This window comes from Camelus ferus, chromosome 19 (assembly GCF_009834535.1).
Source record: "Camelus ferus isolate YT-003-E chromosome 19, BCGSAC_Cfer_1.0, whole genome shotgun sequence".
NCBI classification, from domain to species: domain Eukaryota; kingdom Metazoa; phylum Chordata; class Mammalia; order Artiodactyla; family Camelidae; genus Camelus; species Camelus ferus.
This window is the reverse complement of record NC_045714.1, coordinates 25,348,205-25,373,597: the sequence shown is the minus strand read 5'-3', so window position 1 is coordinate 25,373,597 and position 25,393 is coordinate 25,348,205. Positions and strand designations below refer to the sequence as shown.

The window sequence follows — 25,393 nt, the reverse complement described above, 5'->3', positions numbered from 1 at the left end:
CTGAGTGGGTGGAGCCAGGTCTGAACCCCGCTGTGTCCTCAGAGCTGCGGCCCTGGCTGTATCCAGGCCTCCCCAGGGCTATGGGGAGGGCTGGGTTGGTGTCGCTATGTGAGAACATGGCATGGGGGGAAGTGAGCCATTGGCAGCCCAGAAAGACCCTTGGGGAGGTTTGTTTAAGGAGGAAGCTTGGGTAAGGGGACCCCAGGAAGTGACCTCACTTCCCTGGCAAAAGAGCACAATTTGGAACCGAGGTCACCAGGTACCCACTCTGTTGAGAAGCCCCTACTCAGCTCACTTGGTTGGAGACAAAGGCATGTTCTGCTGCATCCCAACATCCCGAGGCCACAGCCCCCAGGAAGCCTGCAGCGAGGAGCTGGGCCAGTGGTGCCTGTGCTGGGTTAGGTCTCACCCCAGGCACCTCTGGCCTTTTGGGCAGAGAGACCCAAGGTAACATAGGGAAGCCCAAGGCAGGCCCGCCCAGGTCGGGCCACCACTCACATCCAACCCAGGTAGACCCGGCCCCTTCCTGGCTGGTGGAGGTGGGGCAGTAATGTAGGGGGTGGGTTTCTACCTCAAGGAAGAACAGGTCAGAGGCCTGAGGCCGGTCACATCCACAGCCCAGGTCAAAGCTGGCTGAATGGGATGTGGAGAGCCAGGGCAGCATCCTGCTGCCCGAGGTGGAGCATATGCTCTCTGGGTATATCTCTTCCCTCCCGGGTGACTGTCTGAGCTGAAAAGTTTCCAGTCTGATCTGGCAGCAGAGGGTTGAGTGGACAGAAGCAGGAGTGGTCCTGGTCAGGCAGGGCTCTGAGACTTCCAGACCGGGCCAGCTGCTGGTCACTGTCATTGCAGAGCCAGACTCCTCACATTGAACAGGAGCTGATAGATAAAAACACCCACGCCACCTCCCCAAGTGAGGGGCTGGTGTGCCACAGTTCTGAGGGCCAGCGCAGGATTCAGGTGAGTCTGGATACCGAGGTGTCCCTACCATGACAGCCCAGAAATGAATGAGGCAGGCCTCCAACCCAGATATCACCCAAGGCTCTCCCAGGGACCTGCCCGGGAGTGACGGGCAGCTCAGCACACCCGGCTCTGACCTGGAGCACCGTGCCCACCTCGCTGTAAGTCAGGTGGAGGAGCAGGAGCCCCCAAAGCAGAGCCCGAAGCTGAGAAGGGCAGGGCTTGGTGCATGTGTGTAGGTGAGGGAGGGCCAAGGGCTGGACCACACAGGGAGGCGTCCCCAGAGGCTACTGTTGGGACCAGAGCAAAGAATGGCCTCAGACCAGCTGTCTGGAAGAATTCAGTCACAGAACAATCCTGTGGGCACTTTCTGGGTGGGAGCTGTCTGGAAAGCTCTGGGAAGATTTCTGTCCTTGAAGAGGCACATGGAAATGGAGGCAGGTGGGTCAATTTTTACTCTCCCACAGCATGAGCACTTCCACAAGACTTAAAACTCTCTCCACTTCCAACAGTTACAGATCCAGAGCAGGCAGGGACAGGGGAAGATATCAGAGACAAAAAAAAAAAAAAGGACGATCTGGACCCAGCAGGAGACCCCGAGCTCCCTCCTGCAGCTCCTGCAGCTACTCCTGAACCTGCACCTGCACCTGCACCTGCACCTGGACTGCTGGGCAACGGAGAACCAGTTCAGGCATCACCAACCCCTGGGGCAAAGCCCCCTCTGCACCCACCAACACCTTCTTCTCCAAAATCCCACCATCAGTCCCCTCCCTCACCCAAACTTGACTTCCCTTCCGCTGGAGATGTTTTTGTTCAGTTTTTCTTTACTTTTGTTTGTTTGTTTCAGATTATATTTTCTTTTTAAAGTTTCCTGTAGTAAAACATAGACTTTTTCCCTTTTAAATTGTGCAATTCAGGAGCATTAAGTGCATTCACGATGACGTGCGATCATCACTACCATCAAGTTTCACACTATTTCTGTCTTCAAAGTAAAACCCTGGATCCAGAGTGTGCACTCCCCTTCCACCCTCACCCAGCTCCTGACAGCCCCGAGTCCTCTTTCTCTCTGGGTATCTTTACCTCTCATGGGTGTTCCCTGTCAATGAAACTTTATGAAAGGTGGTTTTTTGTGCCTGTCCACATGTTTTAAGCTGGGGCTGGTAATTATTTTGTTTGTTTGTTTTCACTTGACATAGCATTTTTATTATTTGAAAGGGAAATCCAGGGTGATTAAAGATGTGATGTGCAAAATGAAGCCTTTTTAGTAACTGTGCATTATCTCAGGTTAGACACTGCTGTTCCCCCTGTGACACCACAGCCAGAAGACAGAAAGGAGATTCTTAGCTCTTCCTGTGGCAAAAACAAAACCTAACAATCAAAAAACAAGCAAAAGCCCAGAAAAACAGCTGGAAATGCAAACCACAACCTGGAAAAAGCGTTCCTCATAACCCAAGGTTGGAGAAAGTTTTCACATCACTGTAACCCAAAAAGGTCTTGAAACCCAGTGTTGTATAAAGAAACAGAAGAGACATGGGCAGTTCCAATGAGAGGCAGTGCAGGTGGCCAGTGTGTGTTTCAGATGCTTGATGTCTCAGGTGAGGACACAGGCAGATGGATACACTATGCAAACAACACTTGTCACCATCACACTGGGAGGTCTTTAGTCAGGTGAAAACCAGCCCTGGTGACAATGTGAGCAGGCAGAGGCTCCAGCAGGTACCCTGGAGGGAAGAGTGAACGGACACTCCTCTTCGGGAGAACAGGGTGCAGTACGCATCAAAGGGCCACAGGTACATCCCTTCCCCAGGATCCTTAAAGTTCATCCCACTAAAATCCTTGCACAACTATTCAAAGATGTCTTTTCAACGGTATTCATCACAGCACTGGTCAAAACATTTGGAATTGAAGAAACACTAAAGTAAATGGAGAGGGGATGGGGTCCATTCGTTCTGGTTCATGTAGATGAATGAATGCTCTGTAGTTGGAAAAGTGGGTGCCTGGTCTCTACCCAATGTCAAGGGAGGCCTCAGGGTGGAAGTATGCAGACCCACCATCTGCATACAGGGTCCCATCTGCACAACCACATATGTGTGAAATCAACATAGGTGTAAATGAATCTGATTGTGAGTGAGATGGACAGAGACATACTGAAAGACACAGAGACTGAGAGATAAGCACCAAATCATTCATGACAGTCACCTATGTGGGTGGGATTTACAAATCTCTTCCCTTCCCTTATAGGTAGTATTTCAATTATTTGTAATGTGTCTGCGTTGCTCTACTAATTCTAAAAGGATTAAAATTCTATGTTAATGTAACACATTCATTACTCATTTATGGAGTAACTAAAGTAAATTAATCCTATTTTTAAAAGATTTATTATGTGGACAATAAGCATTTATGAGAGTAAAATATGAATTCTACAGGAGTTAAGAATCTGTAAAGAACAAAGCCTTCTCAGGACTCAGTTCCAAGTCAGCTCCGTGGCAGCAGAGGTTCTCCAGGAGGTAGTGTCCTTTCTGAATCAGCATACAATGGAGGTGAGGAAGAAGTACCAGAATTGGACACTGAACACTACAATACATGAGAGATTTTGTGAGAGAAATTAAGACCCACATTCACAGAAAACAATCCCAAATTCATGGAGCAGAAGGCTTCCTTCTACTAAGATGACAATAGTCCACGAATAGACCTAAGGATTCAAAGAATGCCTACCCAAATCCCAGCTGGTGTTTTGCAGGAACTGACAATCAATCTAAAATTCACGTGGAAAATCCAGGGGCTCCGAATAAATGAGTGAATCTTGAAAAAGAAGAACAAAGTTCTAGGAAAAGGATGCCAGATGGAACCCACGGTTAATACAAAAGCACTTTAAGCTGAAGATACCTGAGATTCAATAGATGTAGAAGAAAACCTGTCATGGAAGCCAATTCTCTCCTCTACCTTTGCCCTATTAAGTTAGGTTGATAAAAAGCCTTTAACTTTCACCATTTAACATGGCAGTTACTTTTCTGGTTGGCTCCTGCATGTGTATAAATAAACTGTTTCTCTCGTTCATTACCTCTTTACTTCTGTGGGCTCTTAGGGAGGGATTCTGGACCTGCTCTTTCCTCACCTTCTTTAGTGACATCTTTTGTCCATGGTGAAGTGATAAAAAAAGGCTCATTGGTTTTAGGTCAGATTTGGGACATGTATATATTTGGAGACCCCCTGGAGGAACAAGGGGGTTCAATACTGCTGGGAGAATTTACTGGTTGTCTTGTCCAAATGCCCAATAAGACGCTATTTGCAAGGAATTTTTTTATAGGTTCTTACCCTAAAATAAATACCCTATCTAAATTTCTAATATGATCAAATAGAAAGAAAGACAAAGGAGAATCATGGCTAGCCTAAGAACACTTCCTTAACAAAACGGAAGGACAGAATCAGATTTAGAGCAAAAATTAAAATCCATTTATACCATCAACCCTCCCACCATTTTGTAGAATGTCCTCATGTAACCTTCCAGATGGCTCCCTGGAGAAAGCCCTCACCAAGATCGCACATGGCCAGCTCCTTTGTCTCGACCTCATGCTTGCTTTCAGAGCTTGGCCCATCGGGAGGTTGCTCCCCAGGGCCTGAGAGGGGCTATTTGTGAAACCTTCTCTGCTAAGACTCACCTGGCTGAAGGAGAACTGTGTGATCTGAGGGAGAGAGAGCACACCAAGCCTCTGTGGAAGCATCTCGGAGATCATCCCAAAGGCACACAGCTCTAACTCTGGACACGGGAATTTTTGATTGGCATCTTAGAGGTAAATCTCCTCCTAGGTAGAAAGAAGGAGATTCAAGGTGTTGCAATTGGATGGGCAGATCGGCCTCTCGAATTTGTCGATGAGGAGGATCCGCAATTCTCTGCAGATGTAGGAAAACCCATCCCTGCTCTGCTGACTTCATCTACAGAGAAACAGACCCACGGCACTAGGGGGAATTCAATGCCCACCAAACCTTCTTACCAACATCAACGTTCCCACTTTATTCTCCTGTCAGGTCCCAGCAGAAAAACTGTGACTCAGCCCCAAATATCACATACCTGTCAACCTGAACCACTCTGTCTGTCTGTGTGAAATTCAAGCACTAAGGCCTGCGACCATTATTGTCAAGTCATGTACCCCTTACAGCCCGTCTCCCGCCATCATCCCAGCCCAACCTCGGTGTCTCTCTCCAGCTCAGCAGCACTCTTCCCACTGGCTTCCCATCAGCTTACCTTGCCCTGCTTCCAATGTTTATTCCCCATACATTACCCACGATGGTCTTATTAAAGTATGAATCAGATCAAGTTGTTCTCCTGTATAAAATATTCTCGTGATTTTCCGAAGAATACACAGAGTCCCTACCAAGGCTTTGTGTGATCCGGTCCCTCACACATCTCTACAGCCTCAGCTCTCACCGTTCTTCTCCAGCCAATCTTCAGCGCCCAGATGGTTCCCACCAGGACAGCTGTGTTTGTAACTCCAAGTCTTGTACTTACACTTCTCCTGCCCTGGGAGGCTTTTCTTGTCTGTTACCTACATGGCTTATTATTTTACTTCATTCAGGTCTTTGTTCAGATTATTTTACCCTCAGAGAGGACTTATCTGACCATATTATTTAAAATAGCACACACATATTTCCTAATCATTTCTCTCCTAATATGCTTTATGTTTCTTTGTGGCAATTATTAGTACCTGGCAGTACATAATATATTTATTTGCTTACTGGTTTATTGTCTATCTTTCCTACTAGAACTACATACATGGAACCACATATAACTGTTTTAACCAGTAACTTTCAAAGATCCTTAAATGAATTCTTTTATAAGAGGAGAATTTCAGAGGATTCCATGGGTTGCTAAGGGGAAAAAAGAGAAAGGATTCAGGTTGAACTAGGTTATTAAGGACCTGGGTGTTGCTTATTTATTTTATACATAGTAGTGTGTATCTTTTAATCCCAAACTCATAATCTAGCAAAGACCAAGCTGATTACTATTTATTTAAAACATTTTTTTTTCCTTTTTAAAGTTGGGTTGCTTGAGATCTCTTCTCTTCTTTGTTCTTTTTTCTTTTTAAAAAAAAAATTTTTTATTTTTTTTTACATTGAGGTACTGGGAATTGAATCCAACAAATACTCTACATTTTGAACTGTACCCTCCCCTCTAAAGACAATTATTTTTATACTTTGACAATACCATACTGAATTAAGATTTTTTTACTCCATTTTCCCTTCAGAGAGTTTATAACTGAGGGAGAGAGTCAGAGGAAGCCCTGGGCCATCCCTTCCTTCTCAGCGGGTTACTACACAGCAGAGGAGCTTGGCTGTCACAAGGCCCAGCTCATCATTCTGGTCTGAGTGCCGACTCAGGCCACTTCTCTAAACAGAGACATTTTAGAAGCAGCAGAAAGCCAACTAGCGAGCATAAATGACAAAACTGACCCACCTGCAGTTGGACATCATCTGCTCTGAAACGAACCTCTTAAATCTCTTCTTCCTATTAGTGGGTGGTTTTCAAAAATATTCCCAAGGAGATGAATTTCACTCTATTTTTCTGGATTTCTTAGGCCTTCTATGACTTTAACTGCAGGCCTTGATTTTCTGCAGAACGTCTGCAGGGAAGCCAGGCAGAACACGTGAACAGACCATGCAGGCCACAGCTGAGGCCTCTGATCAAAGCATCCTTGCTGTGCAGAGCCTACTTTCATGGCACCAGTTTCATTACTGCTGTAATTAGGTCCCATCCAAGTGTCCCACCGAAAATGTTTCTAGATGGAAGGTGGCCTGACACAGGTGAGCAGTGGTGATGTGGGATGCAGATAGCAGACAGACTAGAAGGAGAGATGGGAAATATTTCTTCAGGCTTCAATTTGGAAGATTTCTGATTTTTACATAAACATTAAACTGGGTCAGGCTGAAGTGACATTTGCTCTAAGACGGGGTGATGTACACATATCCCTACAAATTCTAAAAAATATGTTGAAGCTGGACGTGACAGCCTAGGGGACAGACAGCTTAGAGTGACCGCTACGTTCCAGGATGCCTATGATCTCAGGATCACAAAGAGGAAAAGAATACACGTATTTTGCCTCTGTAGTTCTAGGTGAAATTATTTTTACCATTGCCGGATGGTGTAAGATCAGAGATCATGTCGTCTTTCTTACATCACAAACTCGACAATTCTTCTTGATGAGTCAGCAGACTGTTTCCGATGACCCAGGGTCTGTGCCAGACATTAGCTGTCTAGACAAATACCACAAAGCCACCCATGGAACTTACATGCATCCTACCATGTACTTTGTTTTATATATACAAACGTTTTGTTATTGAGTAATAATCATTTTACAACGTTGTGTCAAATTCCAACATAGAGCACAATTTTTCAGTTATACATAAATATACACATACATTCGTTGTCACATTCTCTTTCACTGTGTCCTCCTGTGTACTTTAAATCATCTCTAGTTTACTCGTGGTATCTAATACAACATGAATGCAATGTAAGTAGTTGCCAGTGTATGGCAAACTCAAGTGTTGCTTTTTGAAACTTTCTGATTTTTCCAGAATATTTTCTCTCCACAGTTAGTTGAATCTGCTGGATAGGGAGCCCCTAGATACGGAGAACCCCCAAGCTCTTCCTTCCCACCTCCTAAATGTCCACTGCAAGCACTGAAGTGGTCCAAGTATAGAAGAGCGCCACCTAGCTGCTGGAAATGATGAGGCATTCCTTCAGCGTATGTAGTGCAGGAAAGAAGGTTTAGGGCCAACTGGTGGGAAAGGAGAGACTGACTGGAGAGGAAGGAGGAAGAACCTCAGTGGAAGCCAGCTCGTGCCCTTACTGGAGCTAGCTGATGGCAGTGAAGGACGCCGAGGAACTGGGGACACGTCGCGTGGGGGGCAATCCAATTCGCCAGGGGCAGGGTTCACAAAGCTGGGACCCAGTTTACAAGATCAAAATGACAAGGGGGGAGAGGGGCTGCCACAGCACAGGGATCCTGACAAGGGCCAGAGCGCCGTGAACCCAGCTAATGCGGTTCCCCTAGTAAGCCAGAAAAAGGAAACTCTGAGTGAAGATATTGGAGATTCCACCGCAGCCTCATGGATAACTAGATCTGTAACCTGACAAAATGTAACCACCAGAAACCGGAATCTTTCCTTTACTCTTCCCTTGGACATTTGGACAGGGAGCCACACATCTCTGACGGCAACCATCTTTAATCCGATAGAGAGCTCAATTATTCAATAATAAGCATGAAGAAAAAGAGTGCGGTGATGGTTTAAAGCGGAAGTCAAAGTGGAAGCCCATCTGAGAAATGGCAAAAACATGCTTCTCATTTAATAAGAGTTGTGGCAAAAAGAAGGAGGAAGATTAAGAAAATCTCTGTTTATATAATTCACCAGACTAGACTAGACAGTCATAAAAAGACAGAACTTTAAATCAAGAAAACTTTTTTTTTTTTGGTGATGAAAAATAATGCCATATTTTAAAAAAAAAGGCTTGGTCCTTCAACAACACACTGAGAGTTGTTGATGAGAAGAACATAAAGCTGCATACAGACATGTAAGGGTTCCAAGTCTACCACTTGAAAATAATTAGCCAGTCATGTATCCAGTTGATTTGGAAGTCCCGATAAGTAAATAACTCAAAAGTGGGAAAGGCAAGTGATTAAATAGTGGAAGTGAGCAATGTAATCCAAGAAGTTTATACCTATATTTTCATTGTTAATGTAACAACCTTAGAACAACTCTCTAAAAAGGAATAACTGGAGCACACACACACACACACACACACACACACGCACACACACACACACAAAACGCAGACAATTTGGAAGAGCAAAGAGGAAAATTATGCTAAATTTATTACTACTGAGGAACAGCATCTAAGAGATTATTTCACTTTTGAGACTATTATAGGAATACTGGACCAATTACATATAAAGTTATGAACTTAGAAATGATCTATAAAATTTAGAGAGAATTTTCATTAAAAGGCAATATAGCTTCCAAATGATTGAAAATTAACAATAAAAATATTAATCAATCCAGCTAATATGCAGTAACAGAGACCATATTTACCATCCTAAAATAAACCACAAAATAGATAAAATATATGAAGCAATGATTTTTAAGACACGTGAAAATGATCATCCACTAGGACCTTGTACTGCCACATCCATACCAAGGCTGCTAGGTCTCCTACTGCCATCACCAAGGATGTCCACCAAGAGGCGACATTTCCTTCCTCTGCCCATACTGCAGAGCCAGTCCTGAACAGTCCTTTTCCAGGCTTTGGCAGGCAGCTCTCAGAAGTGCTCTTGCGGGCCTTGGCCCCTTTTAGCCAGCAGGAAAGGGATCAAGGATGAGCAGTGAGCCTCCATACTCATCCAAGACAGAGGAACCTATCTGATTTCTGGGCAGCCCTTCACTCTCATATGCAGTCTGGTACTCTCTGCCCGACTTCCCCAGTCCCCGGCTTGGGCAGCCTGAACGCTGGCCACAGCCCATCAGAATCTGTTCCCCCGGCCAAGAGGCCACACGTGATCATGAGCAGGGCTCCACGCCTCTGGACCAGCGTGGCTTGGACTGCATCCTGGCCCTGGGCTCGCAAGCTCCATGCCCTTTGTTGAGTCAGTTAACATCTCTAAGCTACAGTTTCCTCATCAGTAAAATGAGGACATAATCAATATGGAAAAAAATCAGAGTCTGGGGGGGAATAAATTTCTGGTGCTTGAAGATTATTTTAATTTTGAATTATACAGCGAAGGACATCATACAATTTTTACTACTTCAGAATTCTAAAAGACAGCTTCTACTATTAAAACTAATGCATGCACGTGCACATAAACACGTGCAGACACACTGACTCTGCTCCACATACATCCCCACAAGCACACACACACGGACTCATTTACCACACATAAACATACCATACACACAACTACACACGTCCTCAGGTGCACACACACACATAACATACACACAACCACATACATCCCCAGGTGCATGCACACACACACACACACACACACACATACACACAGTCACAATAATGTACCACATACATCCCCAGGTGCGCGCGCGTGCACACACATGTCATACACACCTTTGGCGTTATTCTAAATCAACTTACAATTGAGGGTCTCAGTGTCCATTGTTTTGTCTGCTTAGAAGATCCTGACTTCGTACCGTGAAGCAGGAGCCCCTCCTATCTGGAGATGTTCTTTGCCACTTACAGTCTCAGTAGAGCCAATATAACTGCTCTGGACCTTTGGAAGTGCAAGGCCAGAGCATACCTGGGAACTCACATCCTACATATCTAAATATTTTAAGTGCAGTAGATTTTAACTCCTGCCTTTACAAATTTACATTCATTATTAGGGGGAAGGCCAGGTTCAAATTCAGAATTCCCAGACCAAGGGGAGTCCTGCAAAGAAAGTGAGCATGTGGGGAGAGCTGATTCCCAGTCTCTGATCACTACCCTGACCCTTTTATTCCCAATGCTGGGTCCATCCCTTGCCACAAGGGGCCTTGGATGTGCAAAGGGGACACTCAGATTTCACGTCCGGGCTTTGCCGATACCCTCCATGCCAACAGCTGCCCTTTGGACTCTCTGTGTGTCCTGGGAATCTGAATTCTGGGGAAAGCCAGTGAACACACTAGAAATGGGTCAGGGGCTGCTGAGGCAGGGCATTTTGTGTTCTGGGGTTCCAGAGCATGGGATGGAGCCAATAACTCTGTCCCCTTGGCCCTACTGACTCCACCCCATGAAGGACGTGGCCAGAGGAAGTGTCAGAGCCAGAGGAAGCCTCTGTAGTGCAGGACCCAGTGCAGCGGGCCCCCTTGCCATGGTCTAAGGGCAGAATCCCTAAGGAAAGTTCTGAGGAGGCTGTAAGGTATCATCATTCCCATTAATTAAAAAAAAAATCTCATCACAGGCGTGGGTGGGAAGGGTTTTGCTCTAACAAGGGAAAGCATTTGCCAAAGTCTGGCCATACAGGGTTGGTGGGTTTGCCAGGTTGATAAGGAACCGAGAGCCCATTAGCCACACCTGGATCTAAACACCACATGAATTCCTCCGGATGACACTGAAATGCAGTGAGACACAGAACCCTCTCAAGTTGTTAAAATATTCACGGTGAGCCATTCAACTCTCTCCTTATTCTTGACTATGGAAGCATGATAAACAGAGGCCGGAAACTCATCAGCCTGTTGGTTGGACCAGTGTCCGTCTGGAGCACCCCCTTGTAGGAGCCTTTATCACACCACCCAGGGCTGACCCGGCTCAGGATTACAGCTGATTTTCCACAGGTGGCATCACTTGCTGGTGACATGAAGGAGGCATGTTAGTCACCTCCCAAACACTGAGGCTCCTCCTGGGAGGAGCCTGCAGGCCCCCAGTCCATTCTCTGCACCACGATGCTCCTTAGTGCCACTCCTGAATGGCTGCCCTGGCATCTAGCTCTGGCGAGCACCTCGCTGAATTGTCGATACATGTTACCCATGAGCCACGTCTAAGCTTGGGGTCCAGATGTGACCATGATTCTTATTGTCTTCCCATCGATGGATTGTTCGATCTTCCTGTAATCGTGTTGGCAGGAAGGCCAGTACCGCCCTCTTGAGGCCTCCCTCAGCCAACTCTGTCTATAACAGTCCTAGCGCCCTCAGGGTATCGGGTCTGAAGCCTGGCACTCAGACACGAGGATGACAGCTGGAGAGACAAGGATCCACTCCTGCTGTGGCTTCTGCTGAGGCTCGATGTGGCCATAAAAACGGATCCCACAGGCCCTGATGTCACTTGTCTCGCTGCAGGGATGCTCCCACACTGCCCCATTCCTCCCAGAGACCAAGGGCTTTCTGCTTGCTCTCAAAGGCCCCACCACCGAGGGGTCACTGGGTCCAGTTGGGCATCCAGCCTGGTTCCCCGCCAGCCCTTAGGGCCTTGGTGGGGCCTGGAACATCAACTACCCTCCCCTTAGGGGCCCGTTTGTCCATTCCAGCCAACAGACCTAGGTCATAAGCACTTTAACTCACCTGAGGGTGTTTTCCTCACTTCAGGGGCAGTGAGGACGGCGCTTCTTCACACTCCAAGTGCCCCCGGTCTGGATGCAGACAGCCTGGCTCTCCCCCAAGTCCTGCAGGTCCCGGCCACACCTGCTGCTGGTCACTGAGTCTGTGCTGTGTTCTCTTCCAGGACAAGAGGTGCACACTGCCCCCCGCCCCACCCCCAACAGAGGTGGCAGAGGCAGCGGACAGGCAGGTGAGCTGGGGCATGAGACCGTGTCCGGAAATCAGTGCCCCAGAGGCTGCTGGTGACTAGCGGGACCACGGGGCAAAAGCCAACATGGGATGGGAGGAGGAGGAAGGTTCAGGATAAGGAGATGAAAGGGGGTATGGATAGCAATGTGAGGACCTCGACCATGAAAGGGAAGAGAAATCACAGTGACAGCTGGAGCGGTCTTGCAGTTAAAACTTGTGGGCGTTTGTATTTAATTCTATTAATTACCATTATATATAGTGACATATTTCTTATTTTATTAAAAATTATGTGCCATGTCAAATAACATGATACAATATGCTACTATTTATTAAATAATATATAATAGTAGATATACTAGCATATTATGTCCTGTTTATTTATTAGCAGATAATATATGACACATATGTAGGTATTTATATACATAATATATAATTCATGCATCTATATAATATATAACACATAATGTAAGATTATGATTAATATAATTTATAACAAGATTACATAACAATAATTATGTAATATTACCCATAATATGTCTTTGTTCATGGCACATTCTCATCTAACGCATCTGACAGAGTTATTTATGTATTAAAATTAGTATTATAAGAAACAGTTGTGAACGTATCACCCAGCATCAGAACAGGACTATTGGGAATGACATACTGTGTCCTCTTTCCCTAACCTGCTCTTGGTCTCTTCTCAAAGGAAGTAACCAGCATCCTGAATCCTGGCTTAAGCTTGTGTTATTTTCACACACACAGCATTTAAGGTCAGTTAAAACAAATGAACTGCAGGTACATGCAATGAAATGGATGAATCATGCACTCTAGTTTAAATGAAAAAAGTAACCCCTAGAAGGTAACCAATAGTATGCTATACTTTTAACTGTGTATATATATGTAAACTAAAGTCACTAAAGTAAGAACAACTACAGATAGATTCCAGGTGGGAGAAGGACAGATAAAAGGTGAGGTGAGCATATTTGCTGCAGGTGAGCGAGTTCCTTTCCAGTAACATGTCATTCTATCTGAAGCAGGAGGCAAGGTCATTTGCTGGGAGTCAGGGAAGAGACAGAGGGAAGGTTAGGGTTGTGCAGAGAGCAGAGAATGTTGACACCACTGAGTGATAAGTGGGGAAATGTGCTCACTAGAGAAATCCTGGAGCATTGCCTGGCAGTGGCAACACGGTGGACATTGATTTGTAGTCTTAGAAATCTGTGCTGGGAGAGCCTGCTGCCTGCAGGCTCAGGACGAATAGAGCTGGGTGAAACGAGATGGAAGTCGGACTGGTGAGGAACTGAAAAGATCAACGGTCAAGGGAGTTTTCTCTGTCATAAAGAGAGTGCTGACTGTGGATGAAGAGCTGGAAGTTGGGGAAGTGGAAGTAAGAGGAACGTGCACAGGCAGGAAAGCAGAGTGCTCAGCGCTTGATGCCCCAGTGAGGGTAAAGGAGGGCCAGTGAGGCCGATGGATAAACAGCTGGATGGCTAGGGGTGAACATTTAAAGGATAGAGGCTGGACCTGGAGTGGAGAAACGCCCAGGTATGAGCCCGGTGGTAGGGTAAATGGGGGTGGCTGGCTCAGGCTGATGGAGAAGAAGACCCTAAAATGACAATACTGGGTGGTGGAGGGAGAATGAACTTTGACGTCTTGTTGGTAGGAGGCGAGGCAATACAGAGCTGGTTGTCCAGGTGCTCCTGACTGAGGCAGATGAGCAGGGAGGCCAGGGTGGCAGGCACTGCTAGGAAAGGATCTGGGTTTTCCAGTGGCTCCCAAGAGAAGAGGAGCAATGATGTGAAGGTGGAAAGTGAGCACAAGGAGAACATCCCAGGTTCCTGATCAAATGGGGGGGTGTAAGAGGGCAAAGCGTCAAATCCAGAGATGGTTGCCCAGGAAGCAGGGACCACGGGTGAAGTGAGGGGACACTCAGAGAAGAGAGGGAGAAAAGTCTTCTGGGTGTAGGGAGAAGAGAGGGCCCAGGACAAAGGAGCACAGAGGTAAAGTGATGAGGATGGACTGGCTCTATGGTGACACTGCAGGGATGGCTGGAACTTTGTCCTGAGTGCTTAGGTTGGGGAGGGCTACTGGCCTCTTGAGGACTCCCCTCTCAGCAGACTGGACAGAGGCTCCCACTTCTGAGAGCTGTGAGGCCACCACTGTTCCTGGAGCGGCTCTGCCTCCATCTTCCCCTATCAGACTTTCCTGCCAGCCCCTGAATGCCAGTGAGGGAGCCTGGGCCTCGCAGCTGTTTCCTGTGGAGGGACACAGGCTCCTTGGAGAAGCAGGCTGACCTTACTTTTCTCTGTAACCCAGGGCCTAGCAAAGCTCCACCCCATGTGTGGGCCATGCAGGGGCTCGGATACTTACTAAACTAACTCAAAGCAGTAGAATAGCAGAGCTGGAGGAAGTGACCACTGAGCTCAAAGAGATCACTTCCCACACCCCCATTCTACAGATGAGGAAACAGAGACGAAACGGTGAAGCAGCCTTGACCAAATTCATGCTGCTCTTAAATGCTGGCCTGTGTCGAGCATGCCAAGTGATGAGCTACAATGAAGGGGCTGAGAGGGGGATCCGGGGCCACACAGCTTGGGTTCAAGTCCCAGCTCTGCCATTTACTAGCCATGTGATTAATGAATGTCCTTACCTGTAAAGTGGAACTCATAACGATGCCAACACATTGGGTTGTCGTGAACAAGGAATTCCTGGAACAGCAGGACAGAGTTCTGTGAGGGTTTGCTGTTGCTTTGGTTACTATTATTATCACCAAGTGAACCCTGAAATGAAGAACAAAGGCAGCAAGAATTTTTATTTTAAAGGATTTTAAAATCCGATGATGAATGTTTGATTTCATCTATTCAAGTTTGCATTTGACCCTTATTAACAACTACACAATGGATGACTTTTGAGGCAATCTTGCTTCATGTCTTTAATTTTCACTAAGGACACAGGCTATTCAACAGGCAGCAGTTTCTTTTCCAGGAAGATGGACAAAAAGTTAAAAATATCTCAGTGCCTCTCGGTCCCCAGTGAGTTGGTTGTGACATGTCAACCCAGCTTTGGGGAAGTGCCAGCTCCCACTGGGCACACTGCGCTGCCCCCGGACACCAGGGGGCACCGTTCTCCCACATGAATCCAGTTCTTTGGTTCATATCTTTGCTTCTGATCCCTCAAGGAAGGCCCATGCCCCAGGGCCCCATCTGCCCCACCACCCTTGGCTGCTGGACTCCAGGACACCATCCTGGGTCTCAACTATCCTCTGTTCCTACGCCCGCCTCACTACTCTTCACTTTATCCTTCAAATGTGGGCTTCTGTGGCTCGCCACCCAGCAGGGGTCTCCCTGTCCTCCACCTTGGTAACTGCATTGTCCTGCAGGGTGCCTAGCGAACCCGTGTGGAGGCAGGAAGAATACAGAACAACAGGTACTCAGAGGGGCTGCCTTTCCCACTGCAGGGGCCCTGGAGAGCTTTATCCCGGCTGGTTATTCACAGGCGCTGAAGCTGTGGAATCTCGATCTCACCAATTTAAAGGGCATCATCATTAATTACAAAAGCAATCATTTCTTCAGTAGCAAACGAAGAAAAGACTTTGTGCTCCCCACCTCCAACTTTTTCCTCCACTTTCAGATGTTTCTCATCTCTGGGCAAGGGTAGAAAGCAACACACAAAATATTATTTTTCAATTTTTTTCCCACTCTGAATATTGCTTTCCCAGAACCGATGAAGGCTAGAATGGTTTGTCTATCCTGGACTGAGGATTCAGAGATGGGGGTGGAGGGGAGAGGGGAGATAACTCAGCAATATTGAACCTAACAGAGACATTAAAATGTTCTATTCTAAACAGAGAGAAAGCAGGATGCTATAGAAACATGAAAACAATAGTTGGAAATGCAATAACGAGTTACAAGAGAATAAACATGAAGATGTAAAAATGAAAAAGGATATGAAAATAAAAAAGGTGGGAATGGGAGAGGGGAGCAAGAAAATATAGATTTTTTTCTTTCGTTTTTTCTTCATTATTCTTAGGATGTGTTGGAGCCTACTTGATTATCAGATATAGTAATAGGAAACAGATATAGTTATGGGTTGATATAGTTGAAAAATAAGGTAAGCACAAATCAAAAGCATACAATAGAGTCACAAAAAAACAAAAAGAAACAAACTCAAAATGGCTTAAACACTTAAACATTAGACAAGACACTATAAATTTCTCACAAGAAAACATAAACAAAACGTTATTTGACATACATCTAAGCAATGTTTTCCTAGGGTAATCTACACAAGCAACAGAAATAAAAGCCAAAATAAACAAATGAGACCTAATTCAACTTATAAACTTTTGCACAGCAATGGAAATCATAAGCAAAACAAAAAAACAACCTATGGAATGGGAGAAAATATTTGCAAAAGATGAGACTGACCATGCCTTAATTTCTAGACTATATAAATAGTTCATACAACTTAATAAGAAAAAAATAAACAACCAAATCCAAAAATGGGCAGAACAACTAAACAAGCAATTCTCCAATGAAGACACACAAATGGCCAATAGGCATATAAAAAAATATTCAATATCGCTTAATTATCAGAGAAATGCAAATCAAAACTCCAATAAGTTATTATCTCACAGCAGTCAGAATGGCCATCATTCAAAAGTCCACAAACCATAAATGCTAGAGAGGCTGTGGAGAAAAGGAAACCCTCCTACATTGGTGGGAATGTAGCTTGGTGCAGCTACTGTGGAAATGAGTATGGAGATTCCTCAAAAGACAAAAAAAAATATATATATATATACTTATCACTTCATCCAGCAATTCCACTCCTGGGCATATATCTTGAGGGAACCTTAATTCCAAAAGATACCTGCACCCCAATTTTCTCAGCAGCACTGTTTACAATAGCCAATGATAGAAGCAAACAAAACGTCCCCAGACAGATGACTGGATAAACATGTGATATTTTGATATAACAGTATATTACTCAGTCATAACAAAGAAGGAAATAATGCCTTTACAGCAACATGGATGGACCTGGAAATTATCACACTTACTAAAATAAGTCAAAGACAAGTATCATATGATATCACTTATATGTGGAATTTTAAAAAATGATACAAATGAACTTATTTATAAAACAAAAACAGACTCACAGACTTAGAAAACAAACTTAGAAGTTTGGGAGTAACAGATAGAAGTTACTATAAGTAAAACAGACAAACATAAAGGATTCACTGTAGAACACAGGGAACAATATTCAGTATATTGCAACCTATAATGGAAAAGAACCTGAAAAACAATAGACTATGTATTTATACAACTGAATCACTATGCTGTATACCTGAAATTAACAAAAAAGCTGTATATCTGAAACTAACAAAACATTGTAAATCAACCACATTTCAATTTAAAAAAATTGATAAGCTCTAAATACCTTTATTCAAAGAAAATCTTCAACTCTCGTCTCTTACAAAACTTAAAATGGGAAGCTTGAGCAGGACCAAAGTATACTGGATGGGCAGTTACATATCTTCTCCAGCACGTGGGACATGCTACTACACAAACAACATGTTTTCCTACAAGAAAGGCCCTGGCTGCACAGGGAGCAAGTCCCACCGGGACAAGGCCTCTGTGGCAGTGGCCTCCTTCTCAACGCTCCATCTCACCAGGAGGCCAGGGTTTTCATAGAGGAGGGGACATAGAGCTCATACACTTCAAATCTATTTCCCAAGAAAAATTATGGAAAGACCAAATTCACCTGCAGTGTGGGAAACATGAGTAGGGCACCTAAGCAGACTGACAAGCCCAGAGCAAGATTGCCCGATTTTCAGATCGGAACCAGAACAACGACTACCTGGCCCCAGTTAAATGACCACCACCTCACGTGCCATGAACTGCTCGTACTCAACGTCAGGGATGTTTCTCTTGAGACTTGGGAGATCAAAGAAGTCGGACCAGAGAATCCTGACCTGGTAGATGTCGAGACTCTGCCATTGGTAGAAGTGGCCCCAAGGGGGTGGCTCCAGTACCGACTCCTCCATCTTCAGCAGGGTCTTCAGGAGGAAGGCAATGTAGATGCAGACGTTCCTACGGAGGCTGAAGCCCTCTGGAAGGTTGACGTCACACAGAATGTACCTGTCAGGGAACAAAGGAGAGCGGGTCTTCAGGGCCAGGCCTCTGCACACGAATCCCGGCTTAGATATAACAGATAGAACAGGAATCCCTGAACAGCCCACGGCCTAGACTCCGGACACATTCAGCAGCTTCTGCTTTGTAAAGTGGAGGCACTGCCCACCCATCTCCATGTGGCCAATTACTTCAAGTCCGGGAGCAGTTGCAGGAAGACATCTTGGCATCCGTCTAACACCGCTAAGAACCTGACTAGCAACTGAGCACCCGTTCTCCAGGGGCTCTCAAACTTCTTGGTCTACAGAACCCTATACACTCTTAACAATTTCTGAGAATTCCAAAAGGCTGCTATTTATGTGAGTTAAATCTATCAACAGGTCCTGTGTTAGAAGTTAAATAAGAACTTAAAAAAAGTGTATGAATTCACTTAAAAATATTAACAACCTACTACATGTTACCATTAATACTCTTAAACAAAGAATAAGTCTATTTTTCAAAACAAAAATCATTAGTGAGTAGAATAGCAGTGATTTTAATTTCTGCAAATCTCTTTTTGGATTGGTGAGAGCTGAATTCTAACTGCCTCTGCATTCCCTATTTTGTGATATCACATGCCAGGTTTTCCTTGGAAAACCTCACAGGAACTCGGGAGAGCAAGAGTGTGCAAAAGGCAGGTGACATCCCGGCATTTCTATGAAAATGGTCTTGCACCTCAGGGGCCTTGGATACACTTGGATAACTTCTGCCCTATCCTAGGCGAGACTCTTCTGCACAAGAGCCAGGCAAGGGTCCTGGATTCTCTAATGAGTTACAGCCTCCCCACTCATCCCTTCTCTGTGTCTTTCCCACAACCTCCATTACTGCAGATGAGGATGTAATCCTCAACTGGGGCCTCTTATCCCAGAAGACTGCTAACTTCGAGAGGGAGGATCCCTTCTACCATCCCTACACCCCGCACAGTCTATTTTGGGTCAAGCCCTAGATAACTGCTAATTGGCACTGACGCTTGTGTCTTATTCCTGAGGTTTACTGAAGGAACCAACTGGATGGAACTGAAATTTCCCTTGCAGATCAAAAAGGCTGATAAACCACCCCATTCCAACATCTGACTCTGGGGCTTTTCAAAACACAGTTAAGGCCCTGCTTCATCTAAGAGGGGTCTAAGGCCTGCCCTTCCCTGTGGGTTCTGGGAGGCTGCGACCAACCAGGGCGACCCAGACTCGCGGCCCCAGCCCCAGGGCCTGAGGGGGAGGAAAGGCTCAGCCTGTGACCCAGCCCTGTCCCCGCCGCCCCAACCTGCTACCAGGCACCACAGACACCCCCGGCTGCCACCCCAACCACGATCCCACCCCGGTCCATGTCCACCGGCCACACCGACGGCGCGGACATATGTTTACCGTCTGTGGGACGCCGCCTCAGACAGGATGTCGGCCGCCGACTGACCAGGCCAGAACTAGTTGCCCGGTCGAGCAAGCCTCCATCCCCAGCAGCAAGCAACACCATGGTCCCTGGCAGCTACACACTTCCTGAGCCCGCTCCCCTCCCCAGAAGTACACGCCGGCCCGCAGGGAGGGCGGAGCCTGTAGCCATGGCAACGCCTCAGGGCCCTCCCTTAGAGCTTGCAGTCGTGCGTCCTCATGAGGCTAGACTTGCTAGGGCAGAACTTGAGGAGACAATGGGAGCCAGGGCACGCCCAGGACGGTGGTGAGGGGGAGGCTTATGGGGCAGCTGGGCGGGTTTGGGGTGGGCAAGGCCGTGCGGAAATCCTCACCTTGAAGTGGCCCCGGCCAGAGGCTTGGGCGTTGCTGCCGGGCGGGGGCACCATCACCTGTCCGTGTGCGGGGCTCTGCCTGGCCTCCGAGGCCTCCACTTTCACCGGACGTGAACCCGGTCTGACGGTGGGCAAGTTAGAGGACTGAGCCCAGGCACACACGGCTGGCCAGTTAGGGCACCTGAATTGCAGATCCAAGAGGCCCGCTGCCGGCCTTGAATTCAAGCTGCTGGGCAGTTTCCAAGAAGACGGGATCTGTTCACAAGAGGGGAGGTAGGACAGGGGTGCCAGATGCCGGGTTGGCTGCGGTCTCACAGGAGGGCCATGCTGAGAGGGCGCAGAGCGGCCCATGTGTTGGCGGGGCTAGGAGTTTGGGGTATAGAGTGGGGATGGTGTGTGCCTTGCTCTGTGATCTCCCCAAGAACCCTCACTCCAGAGCAAAGGGCTTTGCTCCCCCCACCCTTCACTGCACTCCCTGCCTTCCCCAGCACCACTGCCCCTGTTCCCGGAGTGTCACATGACCTTTCCCCATAATGAGCACTTCACTGTTAGAGGTACTGAATTCCCAGTGGCTTTAACCCTGAAGGTGGGGGGCTGTATCTGACCAGTTAGGACACCTGGATCCTTTATATGAAACCTCAGACCATAATGCAGGCGTGAACAGAGGCCCCTCAAACAGGATTCCCTGCATGGCCCTCCCCACCACGCACCCACAGGGCAGCTGCCACACCAGGCCAAGCCTGCAGGAGGACCGCTGGTCCCTCTCCTCCTGTCCCTGATCATGAGTATATCGCCCACACTGCTGGGTATTTAGGGGGCCTTCGAAAAGCAGCTGGCATTTTCATGGGCAAATACTTGCTCTTTGGGGAAGATTTGAGTGCAAAGGGATGTAGGGTATGCTTTTTCTGTTGCCCTGGAATGGGTGACTGGGATACAAACGTAAGTCAAAGCAGTTTTTAGAGAGAGCCGCAAAACATGTCACAAACAAAGATCAGTGTTCCCCAACAAATGCAACAGCACCTGGTGGGTGGGCGGCCTGGCCTCTCTTTCTGGAGGTTGGGGATTCTGCCCTCTAGCTGGGACAGGGCCAGAAACAGCTCTGAACACGCTGGGAGTCGTTTCTCACAAGACCTGTGGTCTCCACTGCATGTCCGGCTCCAGAGCCCAGGGCCAGCATGATGACTGTGCTCCCGCTGTCCATTCTGGGAGGTCTAGGTGTCCTCCATGGCCCTTCCAACATTGTTTCTTTCGGAAACACCCCCCGGATGAAATGGGTCTGAGAACAGGAGAGCTGGATGCCAGCAGCCACTGCCCAGTGTGCGGCCACAGGGAGAGGCATCTCCTCTCTGTGGGGTCTGATCTCCCCTCCTCTTTCCCCATATCCTCACCCCTCTCCTCCTTCATTTCTTGATTGATCCCTGGATAATGGTCCTTACCAGGAATGACCTGGGAGAACTTTTATGTGTCCTTAAGGAAAAAACAAAAAGAAAAGAAAGAAAGAAAAAAAGAAATCTATAGACAAATTACTGAAAGTAATTTCCATCTTTCCCAGGAAAGTCCTCTTTCCAATGTTTAAGGCTAGTTGACATGGTGTCAAGTTGCCTAAACACTCACATCTGAGCAAGTGCTAACTCTCCGTCCAGCTGCCCGCAGCATCCACCTGTGGCAACCTAGTCACGAGAGGGCAATAAAGCTCTTTCCCCAGTGCCAGCACCAGCGTGGCTTTGCAGGCAATGGAGTCCGAGAGAAAGGGCCCTGCCCTGAGGCTTGGGGGGTCTCCAGCCACAGCCAGAGGAACTTGGGGTTTTCAGAGCTGGCCCAGCAGGGAAACCAAGCAAGGCCGCCTGACCCAAGTCTTCCCTGCCCTGAGAGCCCCATGAACTGCCCTGGGCCCCACTCCCCAGTCGGGCTCCCTGCAAAAAGTTACCACAGGATCCACACCTGAGAAGGGAGGAGGACGGCCCTTTGGCCCGGTGTTCCAGCAGATGTGTCCTGTGAAACCTGTGGCCACATAACTTCCTTGTCTCCCCAGTTCTCTGAAGGGTCCTTGCTGGGCTTTCTGGTGGTCAGGGACACTGGAACAACTCTAAACTCTGAAGAAGGGCAGACAGACTCTTCTGGAAGCAAGGAATCCAGGGAGATGCCTTGTCCAGAACTGGGAGACTGTGTCCTGAGTAGACCCCTGGGAGGCAGTGTGGGGCTGTAGGGTCCACTTCAGAGAACGGAGCATGTGTGCTTCCCACCCGGGAGGCCCTGCATTGTTCAGTCATGTCCTCGTGTGAGACTCATTTACAAACACCTCCCATTCAATCTTGGGGTGGTCCCAGGGGTGGGGGCAGAGGAGGAGAGTGAAGGGGGCAGCCTTAGAGTCCCTGACCCACACAAGGAGCCAAGGGTCAGTGGGAACATCTTGGGAGTCGGGCACAGGACAGCAGGACGGGCACTAGGAACATGCAAAGTCATGCAATAAAGCGACCCGTGACCACAAGACACAGGCGGCCTTCCACCAAAGCAGGGAGATAGAAATTTAGACCCAGGTTCTGAGAACACTGAGAGGGGCTGGAGGGTCCCAGTAGCCCTGAGGAGCAGCTCTCCTAGGGGCACAAACATCCCAATACACACATTTCTCATGGATGCTTTTTGGGGTGCAGAGTGAGTTACCAGGATCCTGAACTTAGTATGGAATCCCACCCCCTTGTTCATCACGGTTCCTGGCAATAAATTGCTGTCATTTGTCCCTGGACATGCACAGGGGAGGTGACTGCTGTGGGGGTCACTACAGGACTGGAAGCTTCTGGTGTGGGCTCTGTGACCACAGAAACCAAGGGGGATATCTTAACGGGAGCACCTGGAGACCATGCCTGCCAGGACGACCCTCATGGGATGGCCAAGGAGACCATGGTACCCAGGCCACCAAGTGACCAAGTTGTGAGGCTCCCGGGGTTTTCTGGGGAGTGTAGATTCCTGTGGTCAGCACGTGGGCCCAGAACAGCAAGTCAGTCTGCCCAAAGTCTTTCCCTAACACCTGCAGGAAAAGTGCTCCCAGGGCTCCTGGAGGTCCATAGTGAGAATGTCCAGCCAGACATGTGGGGTCACCTTCCCCTGATGCAGAGGCAGGCCTCTGCCCCTGGAGGCCCAGGGGACACCTGGCTCAGGTCCCACCTGTGTGTCCTGGACATGCAGAGCCCCAGATTTGTGGCACAGCCTGGGGTGTTGTCGTGTCGGGGCAGGGGAGGCCCATTGAAGGGGCTCACTCAGGGGCAGAGACCACTCTGCAGGGATGCTGAACCTGGCAGCGATGCGGTGCTTCAGGACTCCCCTGGGATGAGTTTCCAACCAGTGTGATGGAAGGGCCTCTCCTTCCTGGGGTGCAGTTGGGGGAACTATATCCATCATGAATGTCAGCCCTGAAAATGGAGGCTGTGCTACATACATTCCTCCATAGAAAAATCAGGCCCCTCCAGTCCAGGTGACTCAGAAAGTCATTCAGCAATGTTTGGGGTCCTCAGTTTAGGCTTTGAATTAGAGCTGAGCGTCTCAGGAGGCCAGCTCCCTGTCCTGTGGCTCCAGGAGTAGGCTTTCTGCGGGGGGACAGGATCCTCACAAACACCTGTGTCTTAGAGGGACACTTCCTTCTGACCAGCTGGGAGGCAGGGTGCAGTTGTGGGAAATCTTGTTTCCATGAGCTAGGGCCACGAAGTGGTGGGGGCACAGGAGACAGTGGGAATGAGTCCCACAGCCTTTCTGGAATCAAAAAACTGGCAAATGTGAAAAAGTGAATAGTTTTTTTATTGAACAGGCTGCTTATGTATGTTTGGAGGGTCAGGTTCAAGGACTCTGTATCCCTCCAGGACAATAGCCTCAAGAGAAGAACAGACAGAGCAGGAGATCTGGGGTTTCTCCCAGGAATGAGGCAGAACAGGGAGTTCTGCAGATTTGCAAGGAGACCTTGACCACTGATCACGGGGTTACAACCCCACGTGACCCCTGTCGTGTTTGGCTTGGGCTCTGGGTCTGGCCTGATCAGGTATTCTTCCAGCTGAGATAAAGAAACTCATAGGGTAGACTTAGGCTGTGTTTGGAACCCAGTGAGGGGGTGGAGGGTCCTTAATCCTGAGTCCCCTCAGACTAATCACTGTAGCTGAGGCCCAACACCTCCCAGGCCCCCAGTGTGGCCATGGAGTGAGAGCAAGACTGGCAGGTGACCCAGTGGCCCCACTGCTATGCCCCTCCCTTGTCTTTGTTCCCTTTCACCCCAGAAGGTGTGATTGTCTCATGTCATGGTGACAAGCAATCTCTCTTCTCTGTCAGGTGGGGTCCCCAACCCCACTCAGCCTTCTCTCTGCATGGATTCTGAAGGACCAGGCTCACCTGAAGTTCTGAGCTTGAGCAGTAAGGTGGAAACAAAGCAACAAGTGATTGTGGCAAAGCTCCCCACCATAGAGAAGCTGCCCTGAGTGGAAGGGAGGGTGTGGGCATGTCGAATTGTTTCCTGTCTCCCAGTGCTCTTCACTTTCTTATTGCAGACCTGCATGGTTACAACAAAATGATCTCCAAAACTGAAAATATTTACTCTCTGGCTTTTACAGAAAAGGCTGGCCAGCCTCTGGTCCCCGTACCGGGCAATTGGTTGGAGTACCTTTCCAGTTTGGAAACATATGGGCAGGCTCAGGTTTTCAAAAGTCTTTAAGAGTAGTTACGGAGTTTTGCTTCTAAAAATTTTTATGGCTGTATACTTCTGAGCTGAGGTTGTGCTGTGTAATTCTGAGCCGGGTTTTTCTCAAACTGTTTCTCATTTCTTATACCGGACTTCCTTAAATTCCAAGGGAAATGGGATGTTAAGGAAGCCATGGAGTTTAGGAAAAGGATACAGATCTCATTTCCTTTTAAGCATCGATGTACCTCTATCCTAGGCAGTATCAGTTATGTGTTATTGATAGGGGAACTAAATAGTAACCAAATTTATAGAAAATAGTGGGTCTTTAGGTACACAAGTTCATCTTTTCAACATTTTCTGTATTGTTTGCAGTTTAAGATGAACATTCCTGAGAAACAGGCAGCCTCTTAGAATGAAATAGCATTTTCCCTGAACCACAGTTAATTTTTATTTCATAGACAGCAGGAAGGGCAATCACACATCACACACTTGGGGACCTCAAAGATAAAATGTAACTTTCTGGTAGCACACTCCCCCTGTCTCCCCTTGCTCTATTCACTGTCCCATTATCCCTGAAGGCTCTTTCGTATTTTCTGCTCATGACTTCAGTAACTC

At 47.5% G+C, this 25,393-nt stretch overlaps 1 long non-coding RNA gene across 1 annotated transcript; it reads right to left on the bottom strand.

Moving 5' to 3' along the window:
* Positions 1–3,351: 3,351 nt before the first annotated feature.
* Positions 3,352–12,114, bottom strand: LOC116657942. Its single transcript, XR_004313121.1, has 4 exons — positions 12,001–12,114; positions 4,620–4,763; positions 3,676–3,762; positions 3,352–3,534 (listed from the first exon to the last, which is right to left on the bottom strand). It is a non-coding gene; the product is annotated as an uncharacterized LOC116657942 (long non-coding RNA).
* Between the last annotated feature and the right edge of the window lie 13,279 nt (positions 12,115–25,393).